This window comes from Dendrobates tinctorius, unplaced genomic scaffold, assembly GCF_039654945.1.
Source record: "Dendrobates tinctorius isolate UK_male_01 unplaced genomic scaffold, ASM3965494v1 ptg000018l, whole genome shotgun sequence".
NCBI lineage: Eukaryota > Metazoa > Chordata > Amphibia > Anura > Dendrobatidae > Dendrobates > Dendrobates tinctorius.
Genome location: NW_027361686.1, coordinates 16,761,390 through 16,786,245, shown reverse-complemented (window position 1 = coordinate 16,786,245; position 24,856 = coordinate 16,761,390). Strand labels below are relative to the sequence as shown.

The 24,856-nt window shown below is 47.0% G+C and overlaps 1 protein-coding gene across 1 annotated transcript in view; it reads right to left on the bottom strand.

Moving 5' to 3' along the window:
- PHLDB1 (pleckstrin homology like domain family B member 1) overlaps positions 1–24,856 on the bottom strand; it is a 291,420-nt gene that overhangs the window by 216,170 nt on the left and 50,394 nt on the right. The window contains exon 2 of the mRNA XM_073566505.1: positions 20,367–20,546. The gene's annotated coding sequence lies outside the window, so the exon portion shown is untranslated. The remainder of the gene's footprint in view (positions 1–20,366; positions 20,547–24,856) is intronic.

Here is a 24,856-nt window from a genome sequence, read left to right as displayed (position 1 = left end):
TGCTGACTGGGACACAGAGAGGCAGCAACAGTACAGAAGAGTACAAGAGTGTGTGGAGAAGAGTCTAGCTCAGGCAAGACAAAAACAAGAAAGGCACTACAATCAGCATGCACCTGCGGTTCCCTTGTCACCAGGAGAACAAGTCCTCAAGAGGAAAAGAAGACTGAATAAAATGGATGACCAATGGGAATCTGAACCCTACACCATTCTACCCTCACACTTTGACAATACCAAGGTGTGCCTTAGTAAAGATGGAGGAGAAACCTCAGCAGTCGTATCAAGGGATCATTTGAAATTATGCCCTGATCAGTTAAGAGAAAGAATGGAAGAACAAGATAACATCCAACCCATAGAAGAAGAAAAGGTCAGCACCATACTTGGAGAGTTTCCTGCCAATTGGACTAAAGTAAATGATGCAATAGTGGTGCCCGTGTTGACATTTCCCCAACTGGTAGCACAGGAAGATGTGACTCAAGAAAATCCTGAAGATCAGGAAAATCAGGCAGCAAATGCCACACCAGCAGTGGAGCCAGAGAACCCTCGCCCTGCCAGTGGTGAACCTGTTATGCCCCTGGTGAGTCTAAGAGTCCCTAGACAATCTAGTATCCCCGTGCCACACAGAACCACCAGTAGTGTATCCAGTACATTACCCCCTACACCAGTAGGATCCCCAGTCACACCTGTGTTACGCAGGTCTATCCGTGTTATACAAGGTATACCGCCCATCAGATATCGTATATAGATAAATAAATGTAAATGTTGAAATTGTATATTATATATATATATATATATGTAACGGTTTTCAAGTTTTGTGCCTACAGGTAACCTGTAAGTTTCCTCTGAATTTTCCAGTTTTTACCTTGTTTCATGGACACTGAACCACAGGTGTTATGAGCTCATTTTCTGCTCCACCAGTTGAGAGTTCTCCTTCCGTTCTCCCTCTGGTGGTGACAGGAGGTAGTGAGGTTGGTTTAATTGGTAATGATCTGCCACCTGTTGAGGAAGATATTGATTGGATCTCTGGAGTATCAGACTGGATATAAGACAGCCGATGCCCTATCCTGGTGCTGGTGATTCAGTCTGCTTCTCAGGTCTTGGACTCAGCTCTGTTCCAGTCTTCTCAAGTTAAGTTTGTTTTTGCTCTTGTTGGTCAATTCAGTTTTTTGTGTGGTCAGCCAGCCCAGCTGGGCTGTGCTGAATTTCCACTCTTATTTATCTGTATTTGCCAATTTGCTTTTTGTTTGTCCCTTATTAGATTGGCCTCTTTTTTGCTCTGTCTCAGAATATTTCAGAGTGCTGATATAGTGGGAGAAGTCTAGTGACTTCAGGGTTAATTTTGCTATCAGATGTGTTGGACATTATTTTTGGTAGGGTGTTTGGCAGATTGCAGACAGTGTCTTTCCTTTCCTGTCCTTTATAGTTAGTTTGGCCCCATCGTTTGCTCAGCCTATTTTCCTGCCTTTGTATGTGTTTTCATCTTGTTTCACCATCAATACATGTGGGGGGCTGTCTTTCCTTTGGGGTCTGCTCTGGGGCAGTTAGTTTTCCTTTTTTCCTGCTTTAGGCTTATTTAGCTCTCCGGTTGTGATGAGGCGTCTAGGACCAACGTAGGAACGCTCCATGACTGCTGCTAGTTGCGTGGTTAGAATCAGGGATATGCAGTCTGCATAGTTACCAACCTCTCTGGTTTTCTGAGACTTAGCTTGTGTTGTTTTTTTTTCCTCAGCGACCCATTCATAACACACAGGACTGTGTGTGGTCAAAAACTTTCTTTGCAATTAGTTCACCATTTGCCCAGGAATGGACCATGGACATTGATGTTTGGACTTGTCATCATAGGACTGTTTTTGGAGCTTGTGGTTTTTGTACATTTTTCAAAATCTTGTAAAATTATATTTGTTATATGTTATTCATGTTTTCTTTTATCAGCCCAGGAATGCTTACTTGCACTTGGGGGGAAAATGGCGCCCCCAGGAGTATGGCCGCCACAATGGCATTGCCTTCCTCCAGGGAGGGTGATGTCATGCCTGGAAGCAAGGAAGGGTCTCTCTCGCAGTTAACCTATACATGCAACACAGTTCCACTCCAGGCCAGCAGGGTGGACTCTGAACCGGAATTAAGGGGAGGAGTGCTCTCTGAGGGCTAAGAGGAAGGAGTGGTCAGTTAGTCTGAGGAGGGTGAAGTGTGCAGATGTGTGGGAGAAGCGCGGAGATCGAGCAGAGAGGAAAGGCTCATCTCCAGTGAGAGGGCATGAACTGGAGCCTGGTCTCCACGGTTGTATGGATGCTAATCATCCTGCAACAGACACCGGAGGGGTAGGAGGCGGTAAATGCCCTACCCCATCTAAGACTTGGAGGCACAACAGCATGGAGTGAGCCAAGAGAGGAATAGCGGCTACAGCTGTCTGTCATACGAGGAGTGAGAGTAGAAGAGAATTGAGAGGAACTTCAGTGTAACTCAGTACTAGGAGTACTTCACTCAAATAAGCGCTAGGAAGGAGACTGCACAGCCCATCTGCTGAGAGAGAATCCCTGAGTTGCTTCCAGGCTAGCCTGCTCCATTACCATCTGTAATCAGGACCCTGGACTGCATTTGTCAAGTAAAGGAACAGAAACTGCACCCCACTGTGTCTTGTCTGCTTCCTACCCTTCCGGCCAACCACATCTACACTGCCCTGGGACTACAGCTTCACCTGTGGGGAGCTTTTACATCTTTGCTGCACCATACCATCAGTCCCAGAGGATCTGCATGCAGCATCGGCCTAACATCTCACTTGCTGAACACCACAGGTGGCGTCACGAACTATTCCATTAACTACATTCCACCATTCAATCTCCCCTTTTTACATTGGGTGCCCAGGGCCACGGTCCGGGTCACCGCTGCTGTGACACATCCTGCTGACACCGGCCCGGTACCGAGTACCCCACAGCCCTGGGAGGGCGACTCATATGCGATATGCATATTCCCAGTCAGAACCTGTCAAGTGTATTGAGCGAAGTCACTCCCACTAGATGGGTTCTGGTCGGGAGTATGCATATCGCATACTTGATCGCCGTTCCCAGCACTGACATCATTAAATCCTTGCAGAACACAGTGCCTGCGCTGGGAGGATTCACAAGTCTGCAGTCAGAGTGGCCACATTAGAGGCATCTGTGAACTGATTAGAAGCAATGGGATGAAACTGAATGGGAGGAGACACAGATTAGATATTAGAAAAAACTTTTTGACAGTTAGAGTGATCAATGAGTGGAACAAGCTGCCACGAGAAGTGGTGAGTTCTCCTTCAATTGATGTCTTCAAACAGAGGCTGGACAGACATCTGACTGGGATGATTTAGCGAATCCTGCTTTGAGCAGGGGGTTGGACCAGATGGCCCAGGAGGTCCCTTCCAACTCTACGATTCTATGATTCTATGATTCTATGATTCCTGAGTATAAAGAGGAGAGCGAAAGACAGCTACAAGACTTGCTCCTGTGTGTGTGGGACTTTGATGGTGTACCTGTGAGGAATAGGCCACAAGAGTGAGCAAAGTGCCAAACAAACTGCTACAGGGCATTGCTTCCAAAAGAGGTGACTGTAAGAGGGGCTGTGACTACCATTGTGAGTGTGCATCAGACTGCAAATAAAGAGACAAAGAGACTGTGCCACAGAAAAAGAGGTGATGCTGCAGGTATTGCCAGCAGGTGAGTGTTGTGCAAAAGACAGTAAATGTTGCAAGGGTCTGCTCACTGTTGTACAAACCAATTCTCAACCTTTCTTCATGTTAAGGTGTTGCATCTTGTGATATTGTTGAAACCATCAAGCTCATTGTCCCATGTAAGATTCTGCAATCATTAAAGGGAATCTGTCACCCTTTTTTTGGACTATGAGCTGCCGGCATCGACATCGCGGCTTATGTACAGCATTCTGTAATGTTGTAGATAAGCCCCCGATGTAACCTGAAAGATCAGAAAAAAGAGTTAGATTATACTCACCCAGGGGCGGTCCGGTTTTGCTCCGATGGATGTCGCGGTCCGGTCCGGCGCCTCCCATCTTCATACGATGCCGTCCTCTTCTTCCTTTCCTGTCGTCGCTCCAGCGAAGGTGCACTGTTCTGCCCTGTTGAGGGCAGAACAGAGTCCTGCAATGCGCAGGCGCCGGGGGAGGACCAGCGCCTGCGCACTGCAGTATTCTGCTCTGCCCTCAACAGGGCAGAGCAGTGCGCCTGCGCCGGAGGCACGACAGGAAGGAAAGAAGAGGACGGCATAATATGAAGATGGGAGGCGCCGGCCCGCAACACCCATCGGACCAACACCAGACTGCCCCCTGGTGAGTATATTCTAACGTGCTTTTCTTATCTTTCAGGTTACATTGTGGGCTTATCTACAGCATTACAGAATGCTGTACATAAGCCCCTGATTTCGATGCTGGCAGCTCATAGTCCAAAAAAAGGGGTGACAGATTCCATTTAAGCGTGTGTCTTCATGTAAGACTCTGTAACTATCTAACCTCCATGTAAGGCTCCTTGTAAGAAAAGTTGTTGAAACAACATCTGTGAGCAAATTCTTTCTTGCACCATCCCTGAAAGGGCAACCAAAGTACCACTAAACTAAGCTCAACCTTAATTATTTGGGAAATAAAAGAACTTATGAGAATTTTCAAAATTTAAAAGAAATACAGAAATGGAAAAAATATTAAACATTGGATCACTGATATTGAGGTATCATCGTGTTCAACTTCCTTTGACCTGTCTGCCCATGTGGATGTCTTAGGAGGGTTGATCCTACTGACAAATTCCCTTTATGCATTCAAAATTGGATTGCTCCTTAAGAGGTTAACCAATCACTGATAAAGGCATTTAAAGAGAATGAGCCCAATTCATTCATAAAAAGAAATGAAAAGTTGCATAATTTTGGCTCAACTCAAGGCTGGGCCAAAATTTTAAAAGTTTTGGCATTCTCATGCCATTTGCACCGAACACCGACAAAGTTGGGTGTGGTAATTTGCTGCTCGTCAAATTCATGCAGGTACTGGAGTAAGATTTGTGATGAGATGCATTCTGAGGTGCACGCCACTAGTCTGACCCTCCTCTTCATGAATCAGGCACCGCTGACTCCAACATATCTCCTCATCGAGACCGGCGTGAATAACACCGGTACTAATGAATAGGACCCAATGCGTGAACAAAAAATGCTCTATTGTATAAATAGGTTTTTGTGCATTGTGGGCACAAAAAAATGATTGTCCCTGAAATGAGTGCCCAAACCTACCTCTTACCTTTATATTTTTGCTTTACCTCCCTTATAGCCCTCAGCATTCACTTGTGGTATTTCATAGTTTATATCCTTATCTTCTTGAGAAAAAAATCCTCCAGATAAGTATAATTAGTCGTAACACAATTGTATGCACATAAGAACCAAACAAGTATAATATAGAACAGACTCACTGACTGGCATATGCAGTTCTCCTTTTTCCAATTGCTCATTTATTCATTCCCTTTACCATTTTAATATGTTCTGTCACATTTATGTGTCTTTTTGTATTCAAATAAAAATGTAATATTTTTTGGTAGTTTTGACTCAGATTCTCCTTTTTCCAATTCTTATCTTCCTGCGAGTTTTCCCTCTTCGTCTCCACACTACATGTCCCAATTGGGAGAGTTGTATCTGTCCCACAGCTCTCACATTCCCATCCTTAGTGTCTACCCACTCCACTTACAAAGCACCATCTCAGGAATTCTATATAGTCTCAAGTCGGATAAATTGCTACACGCACAAGTGAGGAGTTGGGTACATATATACTTAAAGGGTTTGTCCACTACTCAGATAGCCCCTTCTCAATCCCCAAGTTTAACCTCTAGTAAAATAATAACACCTATTGTTACGATTCTGGTGTCGGGTGTCCTGGGACCAGGGGCTCCTTCCCTGTCCCTAACACTAGGGGCGCCCTATCTCACCCTGTTCCTTGGATTACTTCTTATGGTGAAGACGCCAAGGCCACGTACATGTACCTTGCCTTAGCTCCTTAATTCGCCCTTAGTCTGTACCCGTCCCCCATCCAGGAAAGAGGGAAGAGGTAGGGTACCATAATACATCAACCAGACTAACAAGGTAATACAAACAGGGATAAAGAAAAATACCAATCATACAAATATCACACATATAAGAGGAATGCACCAGGCAGTGGAGGATGGGACTAAATCAAAGTAGGAGAATAAGATTAATTAGCATGGGGGCGTGGCTATGTAGTGCTGTGGAGAGGACGTGCTTCTAAGAGCTCCTGCCATCCTGAAAAGTACCCGTCAGCAGACCCTTACCTCTGCTGATATCTGCTTGTCCTCTGGCCCCTCGGAACTTGGGGACACTCCTGGACCCCCGTGGGAGTGCGGGGCTGGATTTTTAAGAGCCCGCGACTGTAAGGATCTGGACTGCCGGCGGGGCCTCCACGGGGCGGCTATATTGGAAGCGCGCACTCGGCCTGTAAGAGTCGCGGCGCCGGGCTCCCTCGCTGCAGGTGAGAGCACATTCTGACTGATCGAGGGGAGCAGGCGGTGTGTGCCCTGGAAGATTGGGCCCCGCGCTCCCCTCTCTGCTATATAGCCTGCCCTGCCAGCACCATCATTGCAGGGACTTGGATCCCTTTTTGGCCGGTGTCCCTGTGGGGTCCTGGGGGGTCTCTCCGTGGGCTATAGTGGCCCTTGTCTGCCGCCTGGATCTGGACACTGCCTCCCTGAGTAACGCTGTGGGTCTGTGCTGCTCCTGAGACCCTGCAGCCACCATTCGACCATTATAACCGTCTGTAGCCCTGTCTCAGGGGGCTTTGAGTGCACTGTTTCTGCTACCCGGCTGTGCCCTATCGTGCTGAAATGAGTCATTCTAAGGGGTCTGGAACAGCGGCCGAAAGGCTGAAGGAATATGCCAGATTAAACCACACTGAGGGCTCAAGACCTAATAAAAATAATCCCTCACAAGCTCAGCGTAAGAGCCGCCCCTCTGAGGGTGGGGAGGAGAATGAGCAGGAGGAATTAACCCTTAAGCAGGTGTCTGAACAACTCATGCATGCCATCTCCTTAACCAGGACGTCTGTGTCTGGGAAGATAGAGGACGTATACACGGAGGTGGGACGCCTCCGACAAGACGTGCAGGCCATGAAGGGTTGCATTACGGAGGTGGAGACGCAGGTATCTCAGGTAGAAGACACCACCACACCCATGGAAGCTAAACTAACGAAAGTGGCAGGCTCCATAAATGCGTGGAGGCAAAAAGTAGATGACCTGGAGAATAGAATGCGTTGGAACAACATCCAAATTATTGGCCAGCCGGAGCAATCGGAAGGACAACATCCGGAGCAGTTCCTAGAAGACTGGCTTAAAACTACTTTGGGTGATGAGTTCTCCTCAATCTTTGCGGTGGAGAGGGCTCACAGGGTCCCCACTAGGCCTCTTCCTCCGGGAGCCCCACCTAGACGCGCATCCTCAACTGCAGGGATAGAGACGTGGCTCTACGACTGGTGCGGCAAAAGAGTCCTATCAAGTTCAACAATGCCACGATCTCGATTTTCACAGATTTCTCTGCGGAACTCCAGAAACAGCGGGCGCAGTTTACGGAGGTCAAAAGACATCTACGGGAGAGGAATATTGTGTTCTCGATGATTTACCCGGCCCGGCTCCGGGTGGTCCACGGAGGCTCTACTTTGTTTTTTACAGACCCGGCGGAGGTGACGGAGTGGCTACGATCCCATGGAGGGTCTGCTGAAAAAGAATCCTAATGCATCTATTGCTTGTTGGTATTTTTCTCTTAATCGGCTGATTGGAGCTTTACTCGAAGACGTAAATGTCACCAACAATACTGGACACTGGGATGGTATCCCCATGTTTGTTTTGTGATGGGAGTACAGGATTCTGCTCCAGGTTGTTTGTTGTTTTTTCACTTTGTTTTCTTTCCGTAGTGGTTTTTGGTATTTTTTAGGCTATAATCGCAGTTGGAAACAATTTCAATCTCCAGGTGATGTCTCTAAACTTTGCCCGGGTAATCCTATGCACCATGTTCAGCGGAGTAAAATATGGGGTCAGAGTTAATATGTATGACATGGAATGTAAGGGGAATAAAAACTCCTCAGAAAAAGATCAAGGTCTTTTCACAGGTCAGACATTATCGCCCTCACATTGTGGCCTTGGTGGAGACGCACCTGACTAGGGATACGGCGCGATGCATGCAGAAACCCTGGGTACAATGGTCTGCCCATACATTTCATACCAGCTACTCAAGGGGGGTCTCGCTGTTGGTACATAAAGACGTCAGATGGGAAGCGATGGAGACTCGGAAGGATCCTGAGGGTCGTTTTATTTTTGTCCACACATTGATAAACACCAGGAAGTATGTGGTCTTATGCATTTATAACCCCCCTCCGGCTCGAATATCCCTCCTGCAGAAGTCAATGAGTTTTGCCCTTAACTACCCAGACGCAGATGTTATTTATATGGGCGACTTTAATATGGTCATGAACAACCGCCTGGATAAATTGAGGCTGGATGATGAAGCGACTAGGGGGTCCTCTCCAACGACCACAACCCCGTTGTCATCATTTATGGGGGGTGGTGGGTGGTTGGATTTGTGGAGGATGCGTCACCCTGAATTAAGAGAATACACTTGCCACTCATCCACTAAACGCCCTCTATCACGCATAGACTATATATTTGGTTCTGGCGGTCTGGCAATGTGGGTGGCTGATATAGAGCATGGAAGTAGGGGAATTTCAGACCATGGTCCGGTCATCCTTAAACTCAAATATGGGCAAGTAAACAGTGGGATAGCTTGGAAGTTAAATCCTTTCTGGTTAAAACTGATGGGGTCTCCTGACAGAACGATTGATCAGTTGAATTGCTTCATCGCGTCCCACCTGGAACCCCAAGATATTAATCTATTCTGGGACACCCTTAAGGCATACCTGAGGGGCTGTTTGTCCTCCACGATCTCTTATATTAAGCGGGTAACCGTGGGGAAGGATGACGAGGTGGAGCAACGACTGAAAGACGCAGAGGCAGCATATGTATCTACCCATACTAGCGGGAACAGGATTGAGTGGCTGGCGGCCCAAAGGTTGTACACTCAACATGTGGATACTAAATCTAAACGCAAACTATTCTACACCCGTCAATCCTATTTCGAATTGGGGAACCAGACTGGCAAATTCTTGGCCTATCTGGTGCGCCAGCACAGCACCTCAAATACGATATTGCAGATTCGTAGGGTGGACGGTACACTGGTGTCTTCGACATAGGATATTCTTGGTTGTTTTCAGGATTACTACAGGTCGCAGTATGAATCTAAAAGTGACTTTGACACTTTGGAGTGTTTAGACTATTTGTCAATATCATTCCCCACATTAGATTTGGAGCAACGAGCCCGTATGGACGCTGTGTTCACCGCAGAAGAGATAGATAATGCTATAACAGACATGGCCTCTGGGAAGGCCCCTGGGCCTGATGGCTTCCCTATTGAACTATATAGGAAGTATCGGGATATATTGACGCCACTTTTGGTGAGCGTATTTTGGGGAATTTGGGAAGGGAATTCTATGCCTGAGTCCTTTTACTGGGCTAATATCATAGTGCTTCGGAAGGAGGGGTAGGACCCTTTAGAATGTGGATCCTATCGTCCCATTTCACTAGTGAATGTGGACTATAAAATTTTTACCAAGATTCTAGCTACCAGATTGAATTCCATTATATTGAATCTCATACATCCTGATCAAACCGGTTTTATGCCTGGTAAAAGTACTTCCATTAACATCAGAAGAGTCCAGTCAATAGTCCAGTATAGTTCCTTGTGCCAGATAACAAATGGGCATTGGCATCGTTAGATGCTGCCAAGGCTTTTGACTCTCTTGAATGGCCTTTCCTCTCCACATGTTTGCAAAGATATGGCTTTGGTACTAAATTTATAACATGGATCAAAATATTATATATGAAACCTAAGGCCCGTATTATAATAGCTAATTCTATATCTGAGTCTTTCGCATTGCATAGGGGAACCCATTAGGGTTGCCCTCTTTCCCCGGCCCTCCTCGCCCTTGCGATAGAGGCACTAGTAATACGCATAAGGTCCTTCCCTAATATCCGATGTATAGATATAGCAGGTCGGGTGGACACCATAGGCCTATATGCTGATGATATATACAGTATATATATACATATATATATATATATATATATATATATATATAAAATATGGTGATATTCTTGAGTGACGTGGAAGAAACTTTGTCGCAGGTGATATCCCTTATAGATAGATTTAGTAAATATTCAGGTTTACATATAAATTGGGAAAAGTCTGCCCTGTTACCCCTTTCCCATACCCCGATGCCCCAGTTGGATGCTCTCTCCTCGCTGCCTATTGTGTCTAGTTTTAAATATTTGGGCATCCATATTTCTAACAATAGTACGTTTGATCTACAACTTAATGTCCACCCGTTGTTGGAACTAGTTAAAGCTAAGTTTGCGTCTTGGAGTAAGCTCCCATTATCTGTGGCTGGACGCATTAACCTGATTAAAATATTACTCCCTAAATTTAGTTATTCGTTTCAGCACAGTGCGGTAGCGGTGCCCAAGTCCTTTTTTGTTACTCTTAATTCTCTAGTCACGTCCTTTATTTGGGGGAAAACTAGGCCCAAACTTAAATTGTCAGTCTACAAAGACCAAAGAGCAGAGGTGGGGCGGCGTTACCAGATTTTTTCCTATATTACTTAGCTGAGAAGGCTAAAGCTTTAAATAACTGGATGCCGGATAATTGCCTCCCTAACTCTGAAAGCCACCTGCTTCACGCTGCACAAACGGATTGCCCATTAGGTTTCCTTGAGTTGGAAAAAACGAATGCCCCACGTCTATTACCCCTGCTCCGGCTGGCTCGATTGATATGGAGACAAATCAAGAATGTAATAGGGTTTAAAGATGTTATAGCTGAAATGCCCCTGTGGAGTAATAACTATTTTCCAGGGCTACTGAATCACCCATCCGCTGTTTTTGGACCCAGTGTGGCGTCTTTTCGGTGGGAGACTTGTATGACCAGGGGACCTTAAAGTCTTTTGAACAATTGCAGGCCACACATGATATTTCGAGATCTCAATTTTTTCGCTATCTGCAGCTGAGATCGGCTCTTCAGTCACACATGAGGGATGGGGGTGTGGACCGTACTATTTCATCGTTACCTGTAATAGGAATTCTTAATTCGCAGGGTCCCCAGGGTCTCATATCCTCCTTGTACACATATATGCTGTCAGTAGGGGCAGAATCAGTCATAAGCTCTATTAAGACGAGGTGGGAACGACTCATTCCTGATGTGCAAGGAGAGGAGTTGGAGGAGCCTCTGAAATCTCCGATTGGAGTATCACCATCTGTTAACAACAGAATGATACAACTGTATATAACTAATCAATCATATTTAACTCCGTTGCGACTTTTTAGGATGGGTCGGCTTCAGTCATCAGAATGTATGCGATGTCACTCGCCAGATGCTGATTTTATTCATATGATGTGGCAATGTCCCACTATCCTACACTATTGGAAAGAAGTGACTACACTACTGACATCCCTGGTGCAGGCCCCTGTCCCTCTAGAGCCATTGGTCTGCTTGTTTGGGGTGTGGGAGGAGGAGATTTGTGATCGCTATACTGGGGTCTTCCTGCGCGAGACGCTGTTTATGGCACGAAAGGTGTTGGCACTGAGGTGGATGGGCGGCTCATGTCCTTCCCTTAGGTTTTGGATCAAGCTGGTGAACTCAATTGTCCCATATGAGCGTACGTTATACCAAAACAGGGGATGCCCGGGTAAATTTGAAAAGATCTGGGAGAGGTGGAATTTCTCTCACCTCACTTTGCAAGACTGAGACATCACATGTCACATAATCATAATATGATATAGGAAACCAGGCTGCGAAAATAGTAGATATTAGTTGATGTAGCGGTGGTTGTAGTTTAGGAGTTTTAGTTAATTCCTACGGTTGCATGATATGGCAAGGTTTGTGAAATTGGGTCATTGTGTATGTTGTACATTCTTTGTATCCTGGTGCTTAATAAACAAATTAAAACAAAAAAGATTAATTAGCATACACCCAAAACCTAGCAACAGTCACAGATAAATCCACCAAACGCCTTCTCAAATAACAACCAACAACCTCCAGCCATGCAGCAAAAGTTCTCTGACAATGAGTGCCAGCCAGGACCCAGATTATATAGGAGATAGGAGTGGCTAACAGTGAACAGCTGAAAGCCTTAATGCAGGAAAGCTTCTAGGAGCTCTCAACTAACCAGAATAACCCTTGCACTGCATAAAGAAACCATCACCATTTAATATGAAGGTGAAGTGCTTCTAATCAGTGCAAGAGTAGGACAAATCAGACACTGCAGTCTTCTGGCTCCTCTCTGTCGCGGTAAACCCGTGACACTTATACTCAACTCTGGTGTCGACCCTGGATCTCCCAGAGATCACTTATTGTTATAGATGATGAGGAGATGCTAGTCTCATTGGGCAGATTTTTACAGAGACCAAAAATTGTCAGAGGGAGGTGTACAGAGTATGATTCTAATAACAAGGTATGACTTAATTTTTCAGTGTTTTCCCACATGGAGACAGGGTCAGACTTGTCCAGGCACTGACACCTGCTGGCATACAGGGCCAACAGCTGCCTAGGGCCCCCCTAATAGCGGCACACCATGCAGCTGCGATGGGGGCCCCCGGTGCCAGCGGAGCAGCAGCGGGTGGCAGGAGGCATAATCTGGCTGCTGTGACTAAAGTCTGTCCCCGCTGCTAAAAAGAAATTAATATTCACTCTTCCCCATTCCCCCAGGGGCGTTGAGAAGGGTGAATATTCATTTCACTTTAATAGCAGGCAGTGTTAGCCTCAATCTGCGGCTAACACTGCCCGCTGTAAGGACCGGTAGACCAGGGCCCCCGCTGTCATGATCCCAGTGCAGGTTTTTGAGCTGCACACCTGGGGTTAATGTCTGGAGCTCGGTGCAGGTTTTGACCTGCACACCTGGGGTTAATGATTGTGGCCTCTTTCTAGTTCTGGGAGAGCTTCTTAAACCCCTGGGAATCTTCAATCCCTGCCAGTTATACTTTTGCCTTTGGCCTAGTGTGCTGACCCCTGTGTGCCTGTTTGTTGCTATAGCTTGTTTATATGGTTCTGACCCGGTTCTGTTTCCCATTGTGAGTTTGCCTGTTGATTTTGTACTGCGTTATTATCTCTGTGTATGACTCATTGCCTGTGACCTGACTACTCTCTGCTCGCCCCTCTTGTACCTCTGCAGCTATCTCTGTGTGTGACTCACTGGCTACGTCTTGACTATTCTCCCTGTCTATGCCCCCTGGTAACTTTGTCTCGCAGTTACCCTGCTAGGAGTTATCTTGCAGCTCCTAGCTCTGTGGAGTTTAGGCCACGCCCCTAGCAGTTACGTGCTTCAGGTCCTGCGGCTCTGAAGTACGCATCTACTCGGCTGCTGTCCGCTCCACAGGTATCTTTGAGCACTGTTCGCTTTACTCAGGACACGCGCACTGGCTCAGTGAGCAAGTTCAGTGCGGTGTTCCTGACACCCGCTCCCCCGAGGTCCCCCAGCCCACGCCACCGCTATGGGGCCAAAAGTCAGGGGGGCCCAGTGCCACCCCCCAGGGCGCTCCGCATTCAACTGTATCGGCATCATAGATGCCAATGCAGTTGAAAGCAATAATGGAGGCGAGAGCGTCAGATGACGCTCCCTCTCCCAACTTTCCCCTCTGCCTTTGACACAAGTGCGCGATGACGTCACTTCATCTGTGTGCCAGGCAGAAGGCAGTAAGTGCAGCTGCTGATACCGGAGTCCTTGTTGCATTATACTATATGAGGGGGGCAACATTATACCCTATGAGGGGGCAGCATTATACCCTATGAGGGGGCAGCATTATACCCTATGAGGGGGGCAGCATTATACCCTATGAGGGGGGCAGCATTATACCCTATGAGGGGGGCAGCATTATACCCTATGAGGGGGGCTGCATTATACCCTTTGAGGCGGACAGCATTATACCCTATGAGGGGGCTGCATTATACACTATGAGACTGGCTGCATTATACCCTATGAGGGGGCTGTATTATATCCTATGAGGGGGGCAGCATTATACACTATGAGGGGGCTGCATTATACCCTATGAGGGGGGCAGCATTATACCCTATGAGGGGGGCTGCATTATACCCTATGAGGGGGGCAGCAATACAGTGGGTACAGAAAGTATTCAGACCCCTTTAAATTTTTCACTCTTTGTTTCATTGCAGCCATTTGGTGAATTCAAAAAAGTTCATTTTTCTCTCATTAATGTACACTCTGCACCCCATCTTGACTAAAAAAAACAGAAGTGTAGACATTTTTGCAAATTTATTAAAAAGGAAAAACTGAAATATCACATGGTCATAAGTATTCAGACCCTTCGCTAAGGATTGAATAGAAGCACCCTTTTGAGCTAGTACAGCAATGAGTCTTCTTGGGAATGATGCAACCAGTTTTTCACACCTGGATTTGGGGATCCTCTGCCATTCTTCCTTGTAGATCCTCTCAAGTTCCATCAGGTTGGATGGTGAACGTTGGTGGACAGCCATTTTCAGGTCTCCCCAGAGATGCCCAATTGGGTTTAGGTTAGGGCTCTGGCTGGGCCAGTCAAGAATGGTTACAGAGTTGTTCTGAAGTCACTCCTTTGTTATTTTAGCTGTGTGCTTAGGGTCATTGTCTTGATGGAAGGTTAAACTTCGGCCAAGGCAGCTGAAAAACTCCCCCATTGTATGATGCTGCCACCACCATGTTTCACTGTTAGGATTGTATTGGGAAGGTGATGAGCAGTGCCTGGTTTTCTCCACACATAGAACTTTTTGGAGATAATTCTAAGTGATATCTTCAACCAGAGAATCTTATTTCTCATAGTCTGGGAGTCCTTCATGTTTTTTTAAGCAAACTCTGTGCAGGCTTTCATATATATGGCACTGAGGAGAGGCCTCCATCGGGCTACTCTGCCATAAAGAAAAAACTCAAAAATTGAGCTTGGTTTGAGTTGGTACACATGCAGCATATAAATGCATGTTCACATGGCCAAAAAGCATACAAAACCTACAAAAGACAAAATGAAAAAAACCCTGCTGTAATTAAGTAAAAAAGACGTCAACTTTGACACATGATAAGGTTTTTAATATTAGACAGTGTAGGACCGCCCCGAACACAGAGTCACCTTGTCGATGGTGGGACGGCTTTTATGCCATGTTTGATCAAATACAGTATTACTAAGAACTCTGTATGATTTAAATGCACTTTTGCTTTTTACTTATTTACTTATATTGTCTTTTGTAGGTTTTGTATGCTTTTTGGCCATGTGAACATGCATTTATATGCTGCATGTGTACCAACTCAAACCAAGCTCAATTTTTGTGTTTTTAGTTTGTATCTTTGCATTCTGTGCAAGCTGAGGTGTGGCCTCCCTCTCCAGAGCTGGAAATTGTATTTAAAGGCTTCCCCTGACTGGTGTCCAGTGGTTGGGACCCAGTCCTTGTCTGCCCTTATTCACACAGACGTCAACTTTGACACATGATAAGGTTTTTAATATTAGACGGTGCAGAACCGCCCCGACCACAGATTCACCTTGTCGATGGTGGGACGGCTTTTGTGCTATGTTTGATCAAATACAGTATCACTAAGAACTCTGTATGATTTAAATGCACTTTTGCTTTCTACTTATTTAATTACAGCAGGGGTTTTTTTCATTTTGTCTTTTGTAGGTTTTGTATACGCTGCCATAAAGGCATGACTGGTGAAGGACTGCAGTGATAGCTGACTTTGTGTAACTTTCTCCTCCCATCCCCTACTGCAGTGGTCCCCAACCTTTTTTGCACCAGGGACCGGCTTGAACCAAGACCATTCTTCCATGGCCTGGCAGGGCGGGGATGGAGGTGTGACAGGGGCGGGGCTTTGGTCATAAGGGGGCGGGGCTATGGACGCGGTTGTAGTTTAGCAGTGCATATCTATCATTTAATTATAACATTTTTAATGTGACTCAACTCACCATAGGTTTTGAATGAGTGGGAGCACCTGGCTTGTTTCTGTTTCAGTGGGAGCACTGGGCTACTTCTACTGATGACCGTCACTGCTAATGATGATTGGAACCTACAAGGAAATGGAGCATTGAGCACTTAAGAACAATTGTACTGGAGTACTGTACATGCTGATTATTTTCTAATCATCAGAAAATGTATGTGTGGTCCCCCCCGTCCAGCTCTGTGTGGCTCCCCCTGTTGTATGCATGGCTCCCCTGTCCCATCCTGTATACATGGCTCTGCTCCCACTCTCCCATCCTGTATACATGGCTCCGCTCCCATCCTCCCATCCTGTATGCATGGCTCCGCTCCCACTCTCCCTCCCTTGTATACATGGCTCCGCTCCCACTCTCCCTCCCTTGTATACATGGCTCCGCTCCCACTCTCCCGGCCTCCCTTGTATATATGGCTCCGCTCCCACTCTCCCGGCCTCCCTTGTATATATGGCTCCGCTCCCAGTCTCCCTCCCTTGTATATATGGCTCTGCTCCCACTCTCCCTCCCGTGTATATGGCTCCGCTCCCATTCTCCCTCCCCTGTGTATATGGCTCTGCTCCCACTCTCCCTCCCGTGTATATGGCTCCGCTCCCATTCTCCCTCCCCTGTGTATATGGCTCCGCTCCCACTCTCCCTCCCGTGTATATGGCTCCGCTCCCATTCTCCCTCCCCTGTGTATATGGCTCCGCTCCCACTCTCCCTCCCGTGTATATGGCTCCGCTCCCATTCTCCCTCCCCTGTGTATATGGCTCTGCTCCCACTCTCCCTCCCGTGTATATGGCTCCGCTCCCATTCTCCCTCCCCTGTGTATATGGCTCTGCTCCCACTCTCCCTCCCGTGTATATGGCTCCGCTCCCACTCTCCCTCCCCTGTGTATATGGCTCCGCTCCCACTCTCCCTCCCGTGTATATGGCTCGGCTCCCATTCTCCCTCCCCTGTGTATATGGCTCTGCTCCCACTCTCCCTCCCGTGTATATGGCTCTGCTCCCATTCTCCCTCCCCTGTGTATATGGCTCCGCTCCCATTCTCCCTCCCCTGTGTATATGGCTCCGCTCCCATTCTCCCTCCTGTGTATATGGCTCCGCTCCCATTCTCCCTCCTGTGTATATGGCTCCGCTCCCATTCTCCCTCCCCTGTGTATATGGCTCCGCTCCCACTCTCCCTCCCCTGTGTATATGGCTCCGCTCCCATTCTCCCTCCTGTGTATATGGCTCCGCTCCCATTCTCCCTCCCCTGTGTATATGGCTCTGCTCCCACTCTCCCTCCCGTGTATATGGCTCCGCTCCCATTCTCCCTCCCCTGTGTATATGGCTCCGCTCCCATTCTCCCTCCCCTGTGTATATGGCTCCGCTCCCATTCTCCCTCCTGTGTATATGGCTCCGCTCCCATTCTCCCTCCCCTGTGTATATGGCTCCGCTCCCACTCTCCCTCCCCTGTGTATATGGCTCCGCTCCCACTCTCCCTCCCCTGTGTATATGGCTCCGCTCCCATTCTCCCTCCCCTGTGTATATGGCTCCGCTCCCATTCTCCCTCCTGTGTATATGGCTCCGCTCCCATTCTCCCTCCCCTGTGTATATGGCTCCGCTCCCATTCTCCCTCCTGTGTATATGGCTCCGCTCCCATTCTCCCTCCCGTGTATATGGCTCCGCTCCCATTCTCCCTCCCCTGTGTATATGGCTCCGCTCCCATTCTCCCTCCTGTGTATATGGCTCCGCTCCCATTCTCCCTCCCGTGTATATGGCTCCGCTCCCATTCTCCCTCCCCTGTGTATATGGCTCCGCTCCCACTCTCTCTCCCTTATATTTATGGCTCCGCTTGGCTCCCCCATCCTCCCCATCATACTTACCCTCACGTCGCTGAACTTCCTTCCCGTCGCTGCACGTCCCTGCATCTCGCGGCACTTCAGCTTCTTCCTGTGCGGAGCGGTCACGTGCTACCGCTCATTAAGGTCCATGAATATGGACGCCACGCCTATGGGAGATGAGTGGCGTCCATATTCATGACCTTAAATGAGCGGTAGCACGTGACCGCTCAGCGCTGGATGAAGCCACCGCTGGATGAAGCCGCCGCGGGATGCAGGGTGAGTATCAGCTGCTGCACCGTCCCCCGGCTCCCCTTGTGTCCGCGGACCGGCAAGGGCACTGCAACGGCCTGGTGCTGGGCCGCGGACCGGCGGTTGGGGACCCCTGCCCTACTGCACCTGTGGAGATCAGCCACAGTGATCTTGGGGTTCTTCTTTACCTCTCTCACCAAGGCTCTTCTCCCACGATTGCTCAGTTTGGCTGGACGGCCTGGTCTAGGAGGACTTCTGGTGGTCCCAAACTTCTTCCATTTAAGGATTATGGAGGCCACTGTGCTCTTAGGAACCTTGAGTACTGCAGAAATTCTTTTGTAACCTTGGTCAGATCTGTGCCTTGCCACAATTCTGTCTCTGAGCTCATTGGCCAGTTCCTTTGACATCATGATTCTCATTTGGACTGGCATGCACTGTGAAATCTTATATAGACAGGTGTGTGTCTTTACAAATCAAGTCCTATCAGTTTAATTAAACACAGCTGGACTCCAATGAAGGAGTACTGTAGAACCATCTCAAGGAGGGTCACAAGGAAATTGACAGCATGTGACTTAAATAATAATGTCTCAGCAAAGGGTCTGAATACTCATGACCATGTGATATTTCAGTTTTTCTTTTTTAATACATTTGCAAAAATTTCTACATTTCTGTTTTTTTTCAGTCAAGATGAGGTGGAGAGTGTACATTAATGAGAAAAAATGAACTTTTGTGAATTTACCAAATGACTACAATGAAACAAAGTGAAAAATTTAAAAGGGTTTGAATACTTTCCGTACCCACTGTATACCCTATGAGGGGGGCAGCATTATACCCTATGAGAGGGGCTGCATTAAACCCTATGAGGGGGGGCTGCATTATACCCTATCAGGGGGACTGCATTATACTCTATGAGGGGGCCACATTATATTCTGTGGGGGTGCTGCATTATACTATATGAAGGGGGCTACATTATATTCTATGAGGGGGCTGCATTATACTATATGAGGGCTGCATTATATTCCATGAGGGGGCTACATTATATTCTATGAGGGGGCTGCATTACACTATATGAGGGCTGCATTATATTCTATGAGGGGGCTACTTTATATTCTATGAGAGGGCTACATTATACAGGTCTGGCAAAAATTAAGATACCACTTCCAAATGTTCAGTTTGTCTGATTTTTCTCTTTATAGGTATATTTCTGAGTAAAATGTAAATTGTTATTTTAGTCTACAAACTTCTGACATGTCTCTGAATTTCCAAGCATATAATCTTTTTTTTCTGAAAAGGAGAAATGTTCAAAATGAAAAAAAACAAAGCAAAACAGTGCTTTCAGACCTCAAATAATGTAAAGAAAACAAGTTTATAATCATTTAGAAACAACAATACTAATGTTTTAACTCAGGAAGAGTTCGGAAATCAATATTTCGTGGAATAACCATGATTTTTAAAAACAGCTTTCATGCATCTTGGCATGCTTGCCACCAGTCTTTCACACTGCTTCTGGCGCAAAAATGTAAGCAGTTCTTTGTTTGATGGGTTGTGACTATCCATCATCCTCTTGATTACATTCCAGAGGTTTTCAATGTGGTTCAGGTCTGGAGAATGGGCTGCCCATGATAGGGATTTGATGTGGTGGTCTCTTAATTTTTGCCAGAGCTGTATATGAGAGAGTTACATTCTATTCTATGAGGGGCTGCATTATACTATATGAGGGGGCTACAATATATTCTATAAGGGGGGCTACCTAAATCCCTGCTTTATCATTAAGCTGTGTACTACCTCATATTATAACCTGATATTAGCATGTTTTACCTCACAATTGGTGGTCTTGTATTTATTTCTATGTAGCTACATAGTGGGTTCCAAGAATAATTTTCTCTGGTGGGCCCAAGGTGCTCCAGTCCAACGCTGTATGGAGCTGATGGGTCACAGTGCACTGCTCTATTATCAGCCCTATTGTCACACTATATATATCACTATTCCTTCAGATGTATGACACCATATGAACACAATGGAGTGAGATGAAAGCCGAGGTGGCACCAGAGTGGTAGCCCATTTTGGGGTGTATTCAAATGATGTAAATACTTCTGGTAAGTTTTTTGCAGCCGCGACAATGAATATTTAGATATCAAACCTCTTCACTGTTCATAAAAAAAATAGCAAATTCTGTATAAAATAACATTAGAGTAAATTAGCAGAGATAAATAATATTCTGGAAATTGTACTTACAGGTGAGTTGGCACAGCTACAGGCGAGTCTTTAGGCAGACAATTGTTATATTGTGATTTCTATAGGACAGAGGCATTTGCTTGTGACCAGAAGGAAGGTTGGAAGGAAGGTTGGAAGTTTTCTCATACGCTCCTTGGAAAACATTCTGCTAGTTTAGTCCTCATAGCTCAAACCAAATACCTGCAAAAAAATAAACAGTTAAATAATAGTAAATTTTGTCCATCCTTTATTTTCTTTATAATGAGTTCTATTTGTTTTACTGTAAGTTTTGGATCCTTTATCATCTCTTCATCCATATTTTTTTCTGTCTGGAATGAAAAGTTTATATGTTACTTATCAATCCTGCCCTCTATTGGTAGAGATGTGCAAATGCCGATGCATCATAGTATAGGAATATTCAGTCTGTGGGTAATGGCATGTGTTAAGAGATTTTCCTAAAGAGAACCTGTCAGTCGATTCATGTTACCCAAGGTCTGGAATATAGGGAAAGATGTGACTAAACTGCTGTTGCCTCAGGCTGGCTTCTGACCTCACTGCTCTTGTTGATTGACAGGTCTCTCCCATGTGATGGCGACGCTGGACTAGTCACATCTTTCCCTTTGGTCCCGATCCAGAGCGTATCAGAGAAAAGCATATTGGGATGCAATCGTGCAGCCAGGCTGATTCAGGCTGGATTGGGCCGCATGAATCCACTGACAGGTTCCCTTTAAAGGGAGTCTGTAACCCTCCAAAACACTAATTGGCTCAGGAATACCCCCAGAAATTATTTTCTGTGAACACAGTTTGCTGTACAATCCACAAATGCAAGCTAAAGCTCTATCATGCAACGAAAAAGCCATATATTATCACAATGCAGAAATGCTGCTGGAACACCCGCCAGGGCGTGGGGTACTCGGTACCAGGCCCGTTGGTTTCAATGGGAGTTTTCACAGTGGCAGTGACCCAGTCCATGGCCCTGGGCGCCCATGTAAAAGGAATGGTGTTAAGCATGGCTGATTAAAGTTTATAAGTGGATGATTCGTGACGTCACCTGTGATGTTCGGCAATGAAGGTGTTAAGCCGACGCTGCAGACAGATCCTCTGGGACAGATGGTGTGGTGCAGCAATGATGTTGTGGCCCTCCACAGGTAGGGCAGTAGTCCCAGGCAGTGTAGATGAAGAACTAGTGAGGAGAGCGTAATGGTGCAGTGTGAAGCACAGAGATGTAGCAGTGCTGAGTGGGTTGGCGCAGGAATAAGGGCATGTTGTTCCAAAGCTTTACTCACAGTCTGTTGTGCATACAGGTGCCCACCTCAGTGCCCTGTCCTCCAGGTCAGGGGCTCAGCCAACCTCCAGGCAAGATGAAGTACTCCGTTCCAATACTCCGCTAACATATGCCTTCTCTGAATGTCTCCTTTCCAGCGCTTGTAATAAAGTACTTGTGGTTGTGTGTTAAACCCAGGTTCCTCCTTTAAGATGTTCCTTTGAACTCTACTTGTACGGCAGACAGCTGTAGCCTGCTTTGGGGACTCCTTGCTACCAAGTCCCGGCTCACTCACGTTGCTGTTGTGCCCCCAAGTCTTGTGTGGGAATAAAGTGGTGACAACTTCTATTCCTCCGGTGTCTGCTGCAGGACCATTAGTATCCATACAACCTCGGGGACCGGACCCCGGCCATGCGCTTAGAACTTGAGGAAGGGTTCTGCTCTGACCCTAGTCCTTAGTTCTCCTCACGTTCCGTACAAATCTTTCTCCCTTTTGGAGAATCAGGCTTTCTATATCTCTTTCCAGTGCCAGCAGCTCCAGGTCACAGGAGTCTACTGCAGCACCCCCTTCCATCCATCCCACTCAGGGGATCTCCTCTCACAGACTGACTTAGCCCTAATAATCTCCTGCTCTCTTGTGCAGACTAAGCTCCACCCGCCTCCCAGCACGCTTCGTGTTCCAAGCAGGGAGCCACCAAAGGTGCTTTGCTACACTACTATGTTGTGTGGGATGCAAGTGTTGGAGTGTGGTCAGGTGTATCCACCTTACCTGAATGGTGGGGTACCACACCTCAGGAGGAGGTGCAGTACCTCTGTGGCGACTGAACCCTCAGGGGCGCCACACTGCCTTATTCTCTGGGACAAAGCTCATTTATAATGAATTGAGGCAAAATGAAAACCTGTTCTGTGGTCAGGTGAATCACAATGTGAAATTCTTTATTGAAACCACGTGTGCCATGTCCTGCGGACTCAAGAGGAGAGGGACCATCCAGCATGCTCTCAGCGCAGAGTATCTGCATCTCAGATGGTATGTGGTTGCATTAGTGGCTACGGCATGGGCAGCTTACACATCATAAAATACACTATCAATGCTGAGCACTTAAAAAAATATTAAAATTTGAGAGTCCTCAGTGGTTGAATCCTCTACCTTTTAATGGCTAACTGTAAAGATGGTAACAAGTTGCAAGCTTTTGAGACTACTCCTGGCTACAGGAGGAAATGTCAGCAGAGCTGCAGGGTTCATCATCTGCTTCCTGCCTGGTGCTTTCTGTCTGACACAGGTGCACGGTTGGACGACATCAGCATTCAGCGCGCACCTATATCAGAGAGAAAGCTGCCGGCTAAGATGATGCTGCAGGGAAATGTGCAGAGAGGTGAATGGTTGTGTTTTTTTTTATTTTTAACAATACATTAGGGGGGAGGTGGGGGAGAACAGTGATTGGGGTGGTGGAGAGGACAATAATGGAGATGAGTGGGGGAGAGCAATGATTTGTGTGGTGGAGAGGGCAATGATGGAGGTGGTGGAGAAGGCAATGATCGTGGTGGAAAGGGCAATGATAGACGTGGTGGTGGAGAACAATGATTGGGGTGGTGGAGAGGGCAATGATGGAAGTTGTGGGGGAAAGTAATGATGGAGTAGTGGAAAAGGCAATGATGGAGGTGGTGGAGAGGGCAATGATGGGGTTGGTACGGGAGAGCAATGATTGGGGTGGTGGAGAGCGCAATGATGGAGGTTGTGGAGCGGGCAATGATGAGGGTGGTGAAGAGGGCAATGATGGGGGTGGTGGAGAGGGAAATGATGGCGATGGGGAAGAAGACAATGATGGGAATTGGGGGAGGAGGAAAAATACATTTATTTATTTTCCACATTTTTGCCATGCTTTTGTTACGTATTTTCCCCACTCATTAGTACAGGTGAAATACGCTGCAAGAATTGACATTATGCAGATTTTAATCTGCTGCAAATCTACAAGGAATAAATAAGCAGTGGGTGCATGACACTTCAGGGATCTCAATCACTTCACTTGTACTATAAAACCTTACATATTTTCCATGTGCACATAGCCTTACAGTTAATTGGGGATGTCACAGACTGAATAGTTTATATTATTGGGAGTCAGAGATTATAGTTAATGGGGGACACAGTGCTGCTTATCATTTCATATTTTTAACCCCTTTCTGCCATCTGACGTACTATCCCGTCCATGTGACCAGGGACTTAATTCCCATGGACGGGATAGTACGTCAGAGTGATCAGCGGTGCTCATCTGCGCTAGCAGTGACGGACCCTCGGACGCTGCTGCCCATGTCCGAGGGTCCATCACAGAATGACAGCACATCGCTGATGCATGCCGATTATGGCATGCGTTAGCGATGTGCTCGTCTATAGCTGTGTATGGGTGCGTTAACGCATCCGTTGCATAGTGTGGCGCCCCTGAGCTTCAGTCGCCACAGAGGTACTGCACCTTCTCCTAAGGTGTGGTGCCCCACCATCCAGGTAAGTTGGAGGCTCTTGACCACGCTCCAACACTCGCACCCCACACAATAGAGTAGATCAGCAAAACCGCATTGCGGCTCCTTGCTTAGAGAGAGGCAGAGCACCTTTGGTGGTTCCCTGCTTGGAACACTAGACGTGCTGGGTGGGTGGAGTTTAGAATACATATAAAAGAGCGGGACGGTTCCAGGATTGAGGTTCAGTTGAGTTCAGAGGTGGAGTAGGAGAGAGGAAGCCACTCGGGAGGAGTGGGGATCCCTGGAAGAGGGATGGAGGGAGGAGTGCTGCAGCCGCCTCAGTGATCTGAGCCAGCTGGCATGGGAAAGGAAAGAAGGAGAAGGACATTGAACCGAAGCCTGAGCTTCCATAGAAGGGAAAAGACAAGTACGGAACTTAGGAATAAAAGGGAACACAGAGGACGTGGGCTAGAGGAAGAACCCTGCCTAGAAGTTCTAAGCGCAAGGCCGGGGCCCGGTCCCTGAGGTTGTATGGACACTAATGGTTCTGCAGCAGACACCGGTGGAGTAGTGGGCTGTAAATGCACTACTCCCATTTAAGACTTGAGGGCACAACAGCAACACGGATAGAGAGCCGGGACTTAAGAGTAGAGAGTCCCCGAAGCAGGCTACAGCTGTCTGCCGTACAAGTAGAGTTCTTGGGAACATCTGTCAGGAGGAACTTCAGTGTAACACAGTACTAGGAGATCTTCACACTTAAAGGCACTATAGAGGAGACGTTCAGGAAAGGCACATA